At 38.9% G+C, this 15,434-nt stretch overlaps 1 pseudogene; it reads left to right on the forward strand.

Moving 5' to 3' along the window:
* Positions 1-5,693: 5,693 nt before the first annotated feature.
* LOC130561142 (gastrula zinc finger protein XlCGF8.2DB-like) lies at positions 5,694-8,072 on the forward strand (annotated as a pseudogene).
* The last annotated feature ends 7,362 nt before the right edge of the window (positions 8,073-15,434 follow it).

A 15,434-nucleotide genomic window follows, 5' to 3' on the forward strand; every position in this document is an offset into this window, starting at 1 on the left:
ACATACAGCCATTAATGTCCAAACCGCTGGCAACTAAAGTGAGTACAACCCTAAGTGAAAATGTCCAAATTGGGCCCAATTAGCCCTTTTCCCTCCCCGGTGTCATGTGATTCGCTAGTGTTACAAGGTCTCAGGTGTGAATGGGGAGCAGGTGTTAATTTGGTGTTATCGCTCTCACTCTCTCATACTGGTCACTGGAAGTTCAACATGGCCCCTCATGGCAAAGAAATCTCTGAGGATCTGAACAAAAGAATTGTTGCTCTACATAAAGATGGCCTAGGCTATAAGAAGATTGCCAAGTCCCTGAAACTGAGCTGCAGACGGTGGCCAAGACCATACAGCGGTTTAACAGGACAGGGTCCACTCAGAACATCAAATTGGTCTGCATGGCTGTCGTCCCAGAAGGAAGCCTCTTCTAAAGATGATGCACTATAAGGCCTGCAAACAGTTTGCTGAAGACAAGCAGACTAAGGACATGAATTACTGGAATCATGTCCTGTCGTCTGATGAGACCAAGATAAACTTATTTGGTTCAGATGGTGTCAAGTGTGTGTGCCGGCAACCAGGTTAGGAGTACAAAGACAAGTGTGTCTTGCCAACAGTCAAGCATGGTCTGGGGCTGCATGAGTGCTGCCGGCACGGGAGCAACAGTTCATTGAGGGAACCATGAATGCCAACATGTACTGTGACATACTGAAGCAGAGCATGATCCACTCCCTTCAGAGACTGGGCCGCAGGGCAGTATTCCAACATGATAACCACCCCAAAACAAGCTGAAGGTAAAGGCGATGGACTGGCCAAGCATGTCTCCAGACCTAAACCCTATTGCGCATCTGTGGGGCATCCTCAAACAGGTGAAGGAGCGCAAGGTCTCTAACATCCACCAGCTCCGTGATGTCATGGAGGAGTGGAAGAGAACTCCAGTGGCAACCTGTGAAGCTCTGGTGAACTCCATGCCCAAGAGGGTTAAGGCTAGAGCTGTAATCGGGTCTTAAAAGTTAGGCCCGACAGGGTCCGAGCCCGACAGAATTCGGCCCGAGCCTGACAAGTACATTTTGATTGACAGCTTTTTAAAAGCCCGAACCCGTTTACAGCCCGACATTAGGCTATTCAAATGTGCGCACGCACACAGCTTTTGTCAAGAATGCGTCATTTATACATGTTTTAACATAATTTATTAATGACTAACGTAGGCTATAGGCCACTTGGAAGTTGGAACAAAGAAATAAAATAAGTCCTCTGTAACATCGTAACATCTCACATATCCCACTGGCTCATTATTCTCATTATGCACATGGTCAAAACTTTTCCTCACCTCAGACTTTGCTTTAGTTGCTGGTGCAACCAAAACGTAATCGCCAGAGGCAAGCCTCCGTTTCACCTCCTCAGCATCCATTTTCGCATCTTTCTCGCGCTAATCGGAACGCATCACATGACCGCTCATTTACCTCGCAAGCCCAAGCCCGGCCCGAGCCTGTGTAAAATGATAGAAATTAGGCCCGAACCCGACCGAAACCGTCGGGTCACGTTGGGTTCGGGCAAAGATCTTCAGCGCTAGTTAAGGCAGTGCTGGAAAATAATGGTGGCCACACAAAATATTGACACTATGAGCCCAATTTGGACATTTTCACTTAGGGTTGTACTCACTTTAGTTGCCAGCGGTTTAGACATTAATGGCTGTGTGTTGAGTTAGTTTGAGGGGACAGCAAATGTCTTTACATTGTAAAAATGTCTTTACATTGTCTTTACATTGTAGCAAAGTGTCATTTCTTCAGTGTTGTCACATGAAAAGATATCAAATATTTACAAAATGTGAGGGTGTACTCACTTCTGTGAGATACTGTATGTTGTACAGTAATATTGTCAGGATATATCAGACTCTGAGACACAACTAAAATAATCAAAACAGGAGGTTAATTACAATTATGAGAATATCAGAGTTTATGCTGAAGAAAACTGAATGAATGTGTCTATGCAAAATAGGTGGGGCAGTCTGATGGTCTAATGGTTAGAGAGTGGGACTCGTGACCAGATTGCCGGTTCGATTCCCAGGGCTGGCGGGTAATGACTGAGGTGCCCTTGAGCAAGGCACCAAGGCACCAATTCCCCGGGCGCTGCAGTGATAGCTGCCCACTGCTCCGGGTGTACGTGTGTTCACCACTCTCTGGATGGGTTAAATGCAGAGGTCACATTTCGGGTATGGGTCACCATATCTGACTAATAGGTCACTTTCACTTTTTCACTTTCACTATTACAGATGGAGAATGAACTGATCACACACATGTAAACAGGTCATATAGAGAGAGATGAAGGAGCAGATGAATCGTGATGAAACACAACACACCATGATCATGTTGAAGACTTCAGGAATATATATTAGCTATATGTTCAGTAAATTTAGTCAATGAGTGACGTTTCATATATTATTTAGTTTTCCAGTCCAGATTATCTTCTTATTAGATATTACAGTTGTGTACTGACTTTAAGTAGTGTGAAGCAAAGTCAAGCTCAGAGAATTCATCTAATAAACAAGCAATGAGGAAATAGTATTTTAATCTAAAGAACAGTGTTCAGTTTGTCAGAAGGTTTGTATGTTGTACAGGAGAACATTGTCATAATGAATGGAGGTATGTTTATAAGATATTGACATTACATTGAAAACACATCACTGAGTTTCACAAGATCATATGTATATACAGGTGCTGGTCATATAATTAGAATATCATCAAAAAGTTGATTTATTTCACTAATTCCATTCAAAAAGTGAAACTTGTATATTATATTCATTCATTACACACAGACTGATATATTTCAAATGTTTATTTCTTTTAATTTGATGATTATAACTGACAACTAATGAAAATCCCAAATTCAGTATCTCAGAAAATTAGAATATTACTTAAGACCAATACAAAGAAAGGATTTTTAGAAATCTTGGCCAACTGAAAAGTATGAACATGAAAAGTATGAGCATGTACAGCACTCAATACTTAGTTGGGGCTCCTTTTGCCTGAATTACTGCAGCAATGCGGCGTGGCATGGAGTCGATCAGTCTGTGGCACTGCTCAGGTGTTATGAGAGCCCAGGTTGCTCTGATAGTGGCCTTCAGCTCTTCTGCATTGTTGGGTCTGGCATATCGCATCTTCCTCTTCACAATACCCATAGATTTTTATGGGGTTAAGGTCAGGCGAGTTTGCTGGCCATTAAGAAAAGGGATACCATGGTCCTTAAACCAGGTACTGGTAGCTTTGGCACTGTGTGCAGGTGCCAAGTCCTGTTGGAAAATGAAATCTGCATCTCCATAAAGTTGGTCAGCAGCAGTATATAGTAGGAATAAAAATTACTATGGAAAGTCAATGGGGGCACATTTTGGAGTGAACTACTCCTTTAATACAACTGATACTGTGAGCTTCAGTGTATTCAGTAGGTTGCTTCAGAGGCACAAGGTATACGACAATAAAACAATGCACCACTGACATAAAGGAAATTTACTTTTAATACTTGAGTACTTTTAAAAGCACTTACTTCTGTACCTTAACTTAAGTAAGAATCTGTCTTTACAACTTTTACGTGTTTGGAGTAATAGTGACCAGTAGTATCTGTACTTTAACTCAATAAGGAAGATGGATGAATGGATAGACTCGAAGGGTGTCAAACTCGATTTCATCCCGGCCACATCAGTATTATGGTTGCTCTCAAAGGGCCGGTTGTAACTGTAGACTATATAAATTATCCACTCTTTTATCACACTGCATAATTACATCTGCATTAATTACTCCTTTTGGTAATAACTCAATTAATACCTAGTTTTGACAGTAAAAGACCAGTAAAATAAAGTGTATTCAAGTGTACAACTATTGTACAGTTTATTTAAAAAAAAAAGATATGTTTCTGTATGAACACATAGTCGGTCTGCATAGTGTTTCTTGACAAGCTAACATTTTTAAAGGCCTTTGTGGTCAGGGCACACTTGCTCACATATCTTCAGCATACACTGCTTTAAAAATGTACCTTCTGAAAAACACTTGGTAACTCGGGCGATTTCTTCAGCCACAATAAAGCTGGCTTTCACGGCTGCATCACTTTTTGCAGAAACATTTGCAAACAAATTCTGCCAAAAATGTAAGTTTTTTTCAAGTCTTGTACCTTTTGTTGCTTTTCTGGTGGCTAAGGTTAGCATACTTTGCTCCGTGTTTGGTTTCGAAGTGCCGACGTAATTGTACTGTATTCTTTGAGCACAGCCACCCCTGTTGAAAAAAACGTATATGCTGGGTTAGGTATGTTTTGATGCTGGTTGACCACTTAAACCAGCTATGGACCAGCACATGACCAGCTAAAGACCACTAAACCAGCACAAACCAGCATCAAAACATATGCTGTTTTTTTAACAGGGATGGCCTCCTGGCAAAGACGACACACCGGCTTGTTTCCATTAAGCACAAACATGTATTTGCTTTCCCATCCCTCTTGAAATAGCCTCCCCTCTGCATCATTTTTTCTTTGTTTGACAGATGTGTCTAATTAATATGTATATATCATATCACTCACTTATTACACCGCTCGTTGGAATGCTTGATTCTGATTGGCCAGTCGCGACATTTGCAGGTTCGTTATTCCCAGATAACCTCTCAAAACTAATAACACAGGGTAACCCGACGCAACAAATCATTTTGACAGGTTTTTTTTGACAAATTAAAAATAAATTGTCTTTTAATAAATATATGACATTATATTTACAAATTATTAAACCAAATTGAATGTTCTGACATTTGAACGTTGTTTCTTACCTTAAAACCGAAAGTAAACAGCTTTTCCTGTTAGGTCTGCATTCAGTAAAAATGAGCTAATAAAATTTCAAATTCACATTTCATGTCAAGTTTTTTTTCATGTGGCAAGTATCCGCGTAATAAGCGGGATAATGTACAAGCAGCCGGCTGTTACCGCGAAATAAGCCCCTCCAGTGTGAAACAAGAAACAACCTGATCGCACTGGAGGGCTTATTTCTGCGATATATACGGACACTGCCACCTACTGGCTAGATGTCGTCATGCGCAGGTAATAAAGTTGAGTTGCATTTTCAGGTCGTGGACATAAAATGTATAATAACATACAATAATTTGTAAGCTCTCGCGGCCACATAAAATGAGGGGGCGGGCCGGATTTGGCCCCGGGCCTTGTATTTGACCAATGTGCAGATGGTTAGATACTGGTTTGTAGATGGATTGCTATGGTGGATGAATGAATGTGTTGGATTATGTGGCCAATGATTTGAATAGGGCAGATATTCATACTTTTTTGTCATTTTCTTTTATGTTTCATATTCTTTTGATGTTTGTTTCTCTGTTGAGCTCTATATGTTATATTATGTGCACAATTGTTAATTAAATGGTTGGATAACAAAGTTTGTTTCCCCCATTGTGTGAGCTTTACATCGCCGCGGTAAACTGATTTTGTCTTATGATTGAGTGCGTTGTTATTATAGTCATTACGTAATATCATGTAACGGAAGAGTGTGCGGCACTATCACTGTATTTACGGTATATCATGTAACCGAAGAGGTGCGGCACTATCATGTATTTACGGTAATATCATGTAAACGGAAGAGTGTGCGGCACTATCACTGTATTTACGGTAATATCATGTCAACGGAAGAGTGTGCGGCACTATCACTGTATTTACGGTAATATCAGCAACAACAGAGAAGCTGCGCTAGCAACGCGGATGTTTTTGCCCTGCAATCTTTGAGGTAATATCAGAACCAAATTTAATGTTTTCAGGTTATTTTAACTGTTAGGGTTGAGACTAAATTACGGTTTCATGTTTTTCAGTTATATCTATCTTTAGAGACCTCTTCAAGCCATCTGTAGATGTGATTTATAATGACGAGGTTATTCGCTAAAGTTAGCCAAATTTGTCCTACTGCTTAGCCTATTTTAGTTGAGTCAGTTGTTCTTTAACCGAAAACTTGAACCCTGCAGCCCAATTTGCACATTATCTGTCCTAATTAACATTTTAACCATTTTGTTCAAATATTTTGTTCAGAGTTTTGAACCTGAAAATTAATGTATTTATTACTTTTGGAAGGTCTTTTCCACCATACCTGATGTTCAGTGAAGCCATGAAGGAAGTTGAGGAGAAACATCAGTGTCAGAAACCTCAGAATCTTGTAAAGCTGGAAATGTCTTCTAGTAGTTTGCAGAAGAACAAGATTTTCTCCCCAAATAGGAAACAAATAACTGAAGCAGGCGAGCCTTTCATCTGCTTTCACTGTGGAAAGAGTTTCAAACAGAAATGTTATCTTCAGAGACACATTAGAATTCACACTGGAGAGCAACCATACACATGTCCTCAGTGTGGAAAGAGTTTCAAACGCAAATTAACGCTTTAGGACCACGTGAGAATTCACACTGGAGAGCGACCATACTCTTGTCCTCAGTGTGGAAAGAGTTTTAGACAGAAATCAAATCTTGAGGTGCACGTGAAAATTCACAGTGAAGAGCGACCATATGCGTGTCCTCAGTGTGGAAAGAGTTTCACACAGAAAAATTATCTTAAGGTGCATGTGAGAATTCACACTGGGGAGCGACCACACACGTGTCCTCAGTGTGGAAAGAGTTTCAAACGCAAATTAACGCTTGATGACCACGTGAGAATTCACACTGGAGAGCGACCATACGCTTGTCCTCAGTGTGGAAAGAGTTTTAAACAGAAATCAAATCTTGAGGAGCACATTAGAGTTCACACTGGAGAGCGACCATACACATGTCCTCAGTGTGGAAAGAGTTTCAGACTGAAATCAACACTTGAGAAGCACATTAGAATTCATACTGGAGAGCGTCCATACACGTGTCCTCAGTGTGGAAAGAGTTTCACACAGAAATCAACACTTGAGAAGCACATTAGAATTCACACTGGAGAGCGTCCATACACATGTACTCAGTGTGGAAAGAGTTTCAAACGCAAATCAAATCTTGATGATCACGTGAGAGGTCACACTGGAGCGCGCAGATACACATGTACTCAGTGTGGAAGGAAGAGTTTCAGACTGAAATCAGATTTTGAGGTCCACATGAGAATTCACACTGGGGAGCGTCCATGAACATGTCTTCGGTGTGGAAAGAGTTTTCAGCATAAATTGTAGATTTGCTGTTAATTTACTCATCAAGATGTTTTTTGGGGGGGGGGGTGCACAAAATGAGCGAAAATGTTTTTGATTTTTGAATCCGATCACAAATTCAAAATACCTATGTTTTGCTTCGTTTTGATTGTTTAAATTGATTAAACCATGAAACCAAAAATAGTTTTTATTGTGCAGCAAAAGTTGATGTTCATGAAGGGGGTAAATGCGAGTACTGACTAAACGAATACTCACGTATCACTTAACACTTAAATTGTGCTAACTTATCCTGATATCTCAATAACCCTGTTCTTGTTATTTACTTGAAGATTCTAAACCAACATTGATAGTTAACTTAACGCCGTTAGCATAGCAATAGCGTGTTAGCCTGCTTTCTGTTTACACTGTGGAATATCATCTGTTTGATATTGTTTCTCTTTTTAATCGAGTATACTATGATTCATCGAGCAACCTTGGTAAGTTGGAATTGCACTTCAAATCCGGTGAGTTATGGCTTCTATTCCTATTATTGTTACTTGCCCCTCATGTCGTATGTTTAGCTTAGCCTTCTCTGTCAGCTGCGAGGGTTTTATATGCGGTAAATGCAGGGAAATAGTTAGGCTGACAGATAAGATCTTAGAATTAGTCTCGCATCCAATCTTTATCTGAGGATAGTAAGAGTGTAAGGACCATAGAAAACACTTTTTAATGCGAGCAACATTAGTGCACACAGCTCGGTTCCAGTTGAAAATCCCCTGCAGCTCTGAAACTTCGTGACTCTGAGCAAGTACCCCCAGAGTGCAGTTTGGACGAGGGGGCGGTACGACACATTGGGCGGAACGGCATGTGTCGCCCCGCCAACTTCAACTTTCATTGGTTCATGATTAGGAACAGCTTGGCTTATAGACAAGTGTGACGCTTTGGGCGGGTTGAAACGAAGAATTAGACATCAGCGACAATAAACAATAATATATGGAAAGGTCCATTTAGTAGAAATGTGAATAATAAAGCAAAGTTTGGGTTCCTAGCAAACATAAAAGAAATTCTTACGCACGAACACAAACAGTGCTCTGGTTATATCAACGAGCTACCGCAACGAAAGTGATACTAGAGCAGTGTGTATATATGAAGAGTCTCCGTTTAAAAAAAATCATGTTTTTTATTATGTTATCATGTTTTTGAATCAAAAGCGGCACATTCGCCATAAGAGTGCGCAAAATCCATGTCGCAACGTCAGCGCGCACTGCCTTTTTCATTGAGAGCAGACATTTTTAACTATAACACAATAAAACTCTAGTTAAATCCTGCCTATGGCGGGTGCGCAATACCTGCGAGTTGTAGATACAAAGCTTTTCATCCAGTGCGCGCTGCCGTTTTGAAGTTTAACAATTCTAAATGTCCATTTCGGGGACAGCATTTCATATTTCGCATAGCTTTTTCAAAGCTAATAATTGAACGAACTAAAAGAGATGAAAGACACTGTATGAAAGACACTGAAACTGAAAGGAATTTTTAATATCAACTTGGAGGAGAGCAAATGTTGTATGACTTTTGACAAAAAGAACTGGAAATACACCGATCATAGCCTACATAAATTCAGCGGAAGTTAATAAATAAGATTTTAATTTAGACGCATATATAGAAAAATATATAGAAAAATGTCAAAAGCAGGCTTTAAAGAAAAAGTGAAGAAAAAGTATACGGGGACTGTCCCCAGTAGCTTTATGTCTAACAAAACGATCGCATCAATATAACAACACAAAGAGCGAGCTCTTGCTTTCTGATAGACAGCCTGTATCTCCACTTGTCACCGTCTGCATAATAATGCCCGTTTCTTGTTAAGCAATGCATACAGAAACTTGCGCTGGACGCAAGCAGCCCTTTAGCTTGTGTTTTTAACACACATGAAAGTACAGCACAAACAATGTCTTTAAAATCGGTTAACGAATAAATAAATTATGTTTACCCTCTGCTTTGTTGTTTCTTTAATAAATATAAACCAAATTCATTCTCCAAATGTTTAAAATTTCGTTTTTATAATTTTAAAAAGTGAGGGGGCACAGTGACTGAAGTGCCGGGCCATGCCCCCTAGTGCCCCCTCGTGGCGCCGACGCTGCATACTGTACATCATATTAACAGGATTTCCTGTGGCACAGGATTGAGAAAAGATCGTGGGTTCGATCCATGAACACACTTAAACTGTAAAACGTATAGTTGGATAAGCTATGGATTCTGCTAAATGCATAAATTTAAATGTAAAAATGTAAATGTTTTACGGTTTTATAACAACCATATTATCAGCATACGGTCACAGTGTTGTCAATAAATGAATGTCCTTGCCTTAAATAGGAGTAATGTGAAAAAAAACGTGAACAATAAAAACGGGTGTAAAATGTAAAGAATGTGATTTTTCTCGTCTTTTACAGATGTGTATTTCCAAACAGGCCAAAACCCGCGTTCATTTGTACAGTTTCCAAATGTCATCCACGCAATGGATCTGTACCACATGAGACACTTTTGTAAAATTACAAAACGGGCACAGTTTAATAGATAAAAACATTTCTTCTCTGGTTTAAATGGTGTGGTGCTTCTTCGTGTTTGTTGGAGATACGGTTAGTCGGTAGTTGACATTTTCAGAAGTGGAAAAAACAAGAACATTTTAATTTTATAGGTTAAGGACACTGTGGATGAGCTGAGACACTGTTTTCTAGATGGACATGGGTAAAATGTCATGTTTTCGAACCACGGCCCGCTGCAGTACACTCTAAAAAATCCTAAAAATAGGCACAATATAGGCCTACTATTAATATGAAGGAATTTTCTGTATTCATTTTTACAGTTGTTTAACCTGTATTTTACTTTTTGCACTGCATTAAATTGCATTTTAGTATTAACGGAAATGTCCATAAAATAAAGGAAAAGTACTGGTAATTTTCTGCCAGTACTTTATCCTTTTTACGGTTTCTTTTTTACAGTGTAGCCAAAATCAAGACAGCGATTTCTCTTCGAGTTGCATTACGGATCCAGAATATTTAATAAATGTTTGACTGACAACAAATCCAGCCTGAATACATTTCAGATGTAGTGTTTATATCCACGAAGCTTCCCATAACGGTCAGTTCATCAACAAGGAATATTGCCACTAATGGGTCGCTCAGCTACCACAGTGACGACGGACCATATTCGTTGCCACAACGTACCAAATAACTTCCAGCGATTAACTTTGTGATTCCCATATTCGTCGGAATGATGTAACATTGAATTGCTGGGACTTGATGATTTCCTCCTAAGACGTAAATGGAACGACCATATTGTCGCAGAACCAACAACCAAACATTAAAATATTTTTTTGTATTTAAACACATCGTCCCTCGCATGGAGGATTAAATTAATTTGTGATTTAATCTGTGCATTAAGATTCAATTTTATGCATAATTTAAATATTATTGTCTAGTTAAATGTNTGCGGCTCTTCTGGTGTTAAGAAGCGGCACTCCGCCATGCCCCAGTTTTCTTCTCAAGTTTAAGTTTTAACAATTTACTTTTTTATCAGAGATAATCGCGGAAAACCTGATCTATAGCCAACGTGGTAGGCTAACCAAATCATACTTGTAAAAGCGGCACATTCGCACATAATGAGTGCGCTATAAATCCATGTCCGCAGACGTCAGCGCGCGCACTGCCTTTTTCATTGAGAGCCAGACATTTTTAACTATAACACAATAAAAATCTATAGTTAAATCCTGCCTATGGCGGGTGCGCAATACCTGCGAGTTGTAGATACAAAGCGTTTCATCCAGTGCGCGCTGCCGTTTTGAAGTTTAACAATTCTAAATGTCCATTTCGAGGACAGCATTTCATATTTCGCATAGCTTTTTCAAAGCTAATAATTGAACTGAACTAAAAGAGATGAAAGACACTGTATGAAAGACACTGAAACTGAAAGGCAATTTTTAATATCAACTTGGAGGAGAGCAAATGTTGTATGACGTTTTGACAAAAAGAACTGGAAATACACCGATCATAGCCTACATAAATTCAGCGGAAGTTAATAAATGAAGATTGTTAATTTAGACGCATATATAGAAAAATATATAGAAAAATGTCAAAAGCAGGCTTTAAAGAAAAAGTGATAGAAAAAGTATACGGGGACTGTTCCCCAGTAGCTTTATGTCTAACAAAACGATCGCATCAATATAACAACACTAAAGAGCGAGCTCTTGCTTTCTGATAGACAGCCTGTATCTCCACTTGTCACCGTCTGCATAATAATGCCCGTTTCTTGTTAAGCAATGCATACAGAAACATTGCCGCTGGACGCAAGCAGCCCTTTAGCTTGTGTTTTTAACAACACATGAAAGTACAGCACAAGACAATGTCTTTAAAATCGGTTAACGAATAAATACATTATGTTTACCCTCTGCTGTTGTTGTTTCTTTAATAAATATAAACCAAATTCATTCTCCAAATGTTTAAAAAAAAAAAGATTTCGTATTTTATCATTTTAAAAAGTGAGGGGGCACAGTGACTGAAGTGACCGGGCCATGCCCCCTAGTGCCCCCTCGTGGCGTCGACGCTGCATACTGTACATACATATTAACAGGATTTCCTGTGGCACAGCAGTTGAGTAAAAGATCGTGGGTTCGATCCATGAACACACTTAAACTGATAAAAACGTATAGCTTGGATAAGCTATGGATTCTGCTAAATGCATAAATTTAAATGTAAAAAATGTAAATGTTTTACGGTTTTATAACAACGCATATTATCAGCATACGGTCACAGTGTTGTCAATAAATGCAATGTCCTTGCCTTAAATAGGAGTAATGTGAAAAAAAACGTGAACAATAAAAACGGGTGTAAAATGTTAAAGAAGTTGATGTTTTCTCCGTCTTTTACAGATGTGTTATTTCCAAACAGGCAACAAAACCCGCGTTCTATTTGTACAGTTTCCAAATGTCATCCACGCATATGGATCTGTACCACATGAGACACTATTTGTAAAATTACAAAACTGGCACAGTTTAATAGATAAAAACATGTTCTTCTCTGGTTTAAATGGTGTGGTGCTTCGTCGTGTTTGTTGGAGATACGGTTAGTCGGTAGTTGACATTTTCAGAAGTGGACAAAACAAAGAACATTTTAATTTTATAGGTTAAGAGACACTGTGGCATGAGCTGAGACACTGTTTTCTAGATGGACATAGGTAAAATGTCATGTTTTCGAACCACGGCCCGCTGCAGTACACTCTAAAAAATCCGTAAAAATAGGGCACAATATAGGCCTACTATTAATATGAAGGAATTTTCTGTATTCATTTTTACAGTTGTTTAACCTGTATTTTACATTTTGCACTGCATTAAATTGCATTTTAGTATTAACGGAAATGTCCATAAAATAAAGGAAAATGTACTGGTAATTTTCTGCCAGTACTTTATCCGTTTTTACGGGGGTTCTTTTTTACAGTGTAGCCAAAATCAAGACAGCGATTTCTCTTCGGAGTTGCATTTACGGATCCAGAATATTTAATACATGCTTGACTGACAACAAATCCAGCCTGAATACATTTCAGATGTAGTTGTTTATATCCACGAAGCTTCCCATAACGGTCAAGTTCATCAACAAGGAATAATGCCACTAATGGGTCAGCTCAGCTACCACAGTGACGACCGGACCATATTCGTTGCCACGACGTACCAAATAACCTTCCAGCGATTTAACTTTGTGATTCCCATATTCGTCGGGATGATGTAACATTGGACATTGCTAGGACTTGATGATTTCCTCCTAAAGACGTAAATTGAACGGACCATATTCGTCGCAGCAACCAACAACCAAACATTTAAAATATTTTTTTTGTATTTAAACACATCGTCCCTCGCATGGAGGATTAAATTAATTTGTGATTTAATCTGTGCATTAAAGATTCAATTTTATGCATAATTTAAATAATTGTCTAGTTAAATGTATTATACAAAATATGACGATTAATAAAACTTAGCACAGCACTGTACATCAGCATCAGACACTGATTCAGATACTGAAGTAAATGACATAAATAACCAAAAACTTCAACACAATGTAGAGGATTCAAAGCAGATATTTATTGACGGAGATGAATAAATATTTTCTTTAAGCTTAATATTATATTCTTGTCTTACCATAAGTTTAGCAGGATGTCCGTTTTTTAGATACAACTAAAGCTTCTTCAGCACACTCGCAAGCATCATGGTCCGTTCATTTAAACGCGCCAAATCGATCGAAAATCACTAAAATGTGTTTACTCTCACATCTGTGCGGTATAAAGAAAAGAAAAGAATATAAATAAACCGCTAAAAAGTAATATCATGCAGTGAGGTAAAACGAAATAACCGTTAGTGTTTTAATGATGCCAGAGTGTGGCTCTTTGCAGAACAGAGAACGCGCGTGCTGGACAAGCGCGCGCATCAAATAAATGGTAACCGTTTTAATTGTTTTATCTTATTTTAACTGCAGTTTAATAGCTCAGTTAATAGCATCAGTTCAGTTAAATGAACCATCTCGTCAAAAAACTTAATTCATTTATCGAATTCATGCAATTCCTTTTGAATTGTCTATTAATGAAAACCTAAGTGTGAAAAATATGTTGTTTAAAATTATATAACATCTCATTAAAACGGGAAAAATATGCCGTTTACACAAGAAAATTATTTCGTTTTAATGACATAATTGAGTGGAAAAAATAAAATGTAGGTGGCAGCAATACGCCAATACCCTTGTAGGCCTACTGTCATCATGTTTCTCTATACCAATAAGCTCCTGATAAATGAAACAAATGAAAGGTGAAGTGGGCGGGGCGACACGTGTCGCTCCTTCAAATAGTCCCTGTCGGTACACGATCCGGGATGCCTGCACGATCCGTCCGCGCATGCGCATAATGACGTAGTAGTTAATTCTGTTTAGCGACGACACTGCACGATCTGTTCCACGCTTGAGCACCTTTGTACCGCGACTTTCACTACTGTCCACCTCTGGTCTCACGTCACTTCTGTGCGCACACTATGCGTTGAAATACTCTGTAACGTTTCCCCAGACTTGTTTGTAGTTCTTTCTTCATGTAAGTGCAGATAGTCTAGGCGGAAATGCATATTATGTTCCTTATTGTGTTCTGTAAACACCATTGAAGGGATTATTCCTCATTTAGATTATATAGATAGATATATTAGCCTAATAACCCAGATAGCACAATCCATCTGGTTTACGTCTATTTGACGTCTGCATTTACATCTGCAAGACATCTTAAATACATAGTTTGCTCATCTGCAATACGTCTCGGAGACGTCTGAATCGTCTGTAATACATCTGTAAAGATCTGGAGATCTGCTGCTTAAAAACATCTGCTAAACATCTTAGAAAGAGCTGTTGTACATCCATTCTAAATCATAAACATCTGACAGACATCTTCTAGATGTCTATATGACGTCTGACAGCAGACATCTCGAGACGTATTGCAGATGAGCAAACGATGTATTGTAGATGTCTTGCAGATGTAAATGCAGACGTCAAATAGACGTAAACCAGATGTATGTGTGCTATCAGGGTAAAGACCCTACTAATAAAAACGCGTCAGATGTGTAAGAGGTAACAAATATTAGCAGCTTTAATAAAAACCGTCTTTGCAAGTACTACTTGACGCTGCAGAGTCGAAAACAGCAACTTAAGTAGGCCATAATGCCATAGCAGCAATGAATCGCGAAAGGGGAGTATGGAGGAAACTGAAGGTTTGCAGTGACAGACTCTCAAGACTCAGACTTTATTCCACATGTAACCAAAATCGTGTATGTTCATGTAACTCCTTTATTATTTTGGATTGGCAACCACGTTAACACATCGTAATGCATAGCGTAGCTACGATTAGAAAAAAATAGACCCGCCTGAACTGTTAAATGAAAAACACAATGTTAGCCTACAAAAATATGCCGCCAGCCTGCATCCCTCCTGGGCGGTGGGGCTTTTCCCATCCTTGTGTTTTCTTCCCATTAGGCAAAAGTATGGCAAAAAGTCTTAATGCTAATGCTAAAACTTGACTCGCTGGGGCCCAGGTCAGGGAGCAGACAGAATGGCTTAACCAACTGTCTGCTTGCCGTCTCACGTCGCAGAATACACAAAATGTAACAACATGTAGTAATCCGTTCTCCCAAACATCACAAAATAGAGACTGTGTCTGTCCCCCGGATTAGCAAACATAAAATAATGCGTAAACCTCTTGAAAGTAATTTAATAAACGTTAAACAAACTAAACATGAACAAAATACAGATAATCAACTGTTACGACTCGG

This window comes from Triplophysa rosa, linkage group LG11 (assembly GCF_024868665.1).
Source record: "Triplophysa rosa linkage group LG11, Trosa_1v2, whole genome shotgun sequence".
Classification (NCBI taxonomy): Eukaryota; Metazoa; Chordata; class Actinopteri; order Cypriniformes; family Nemacheilidae; genus Triplophysa; species Triplophysa rosa.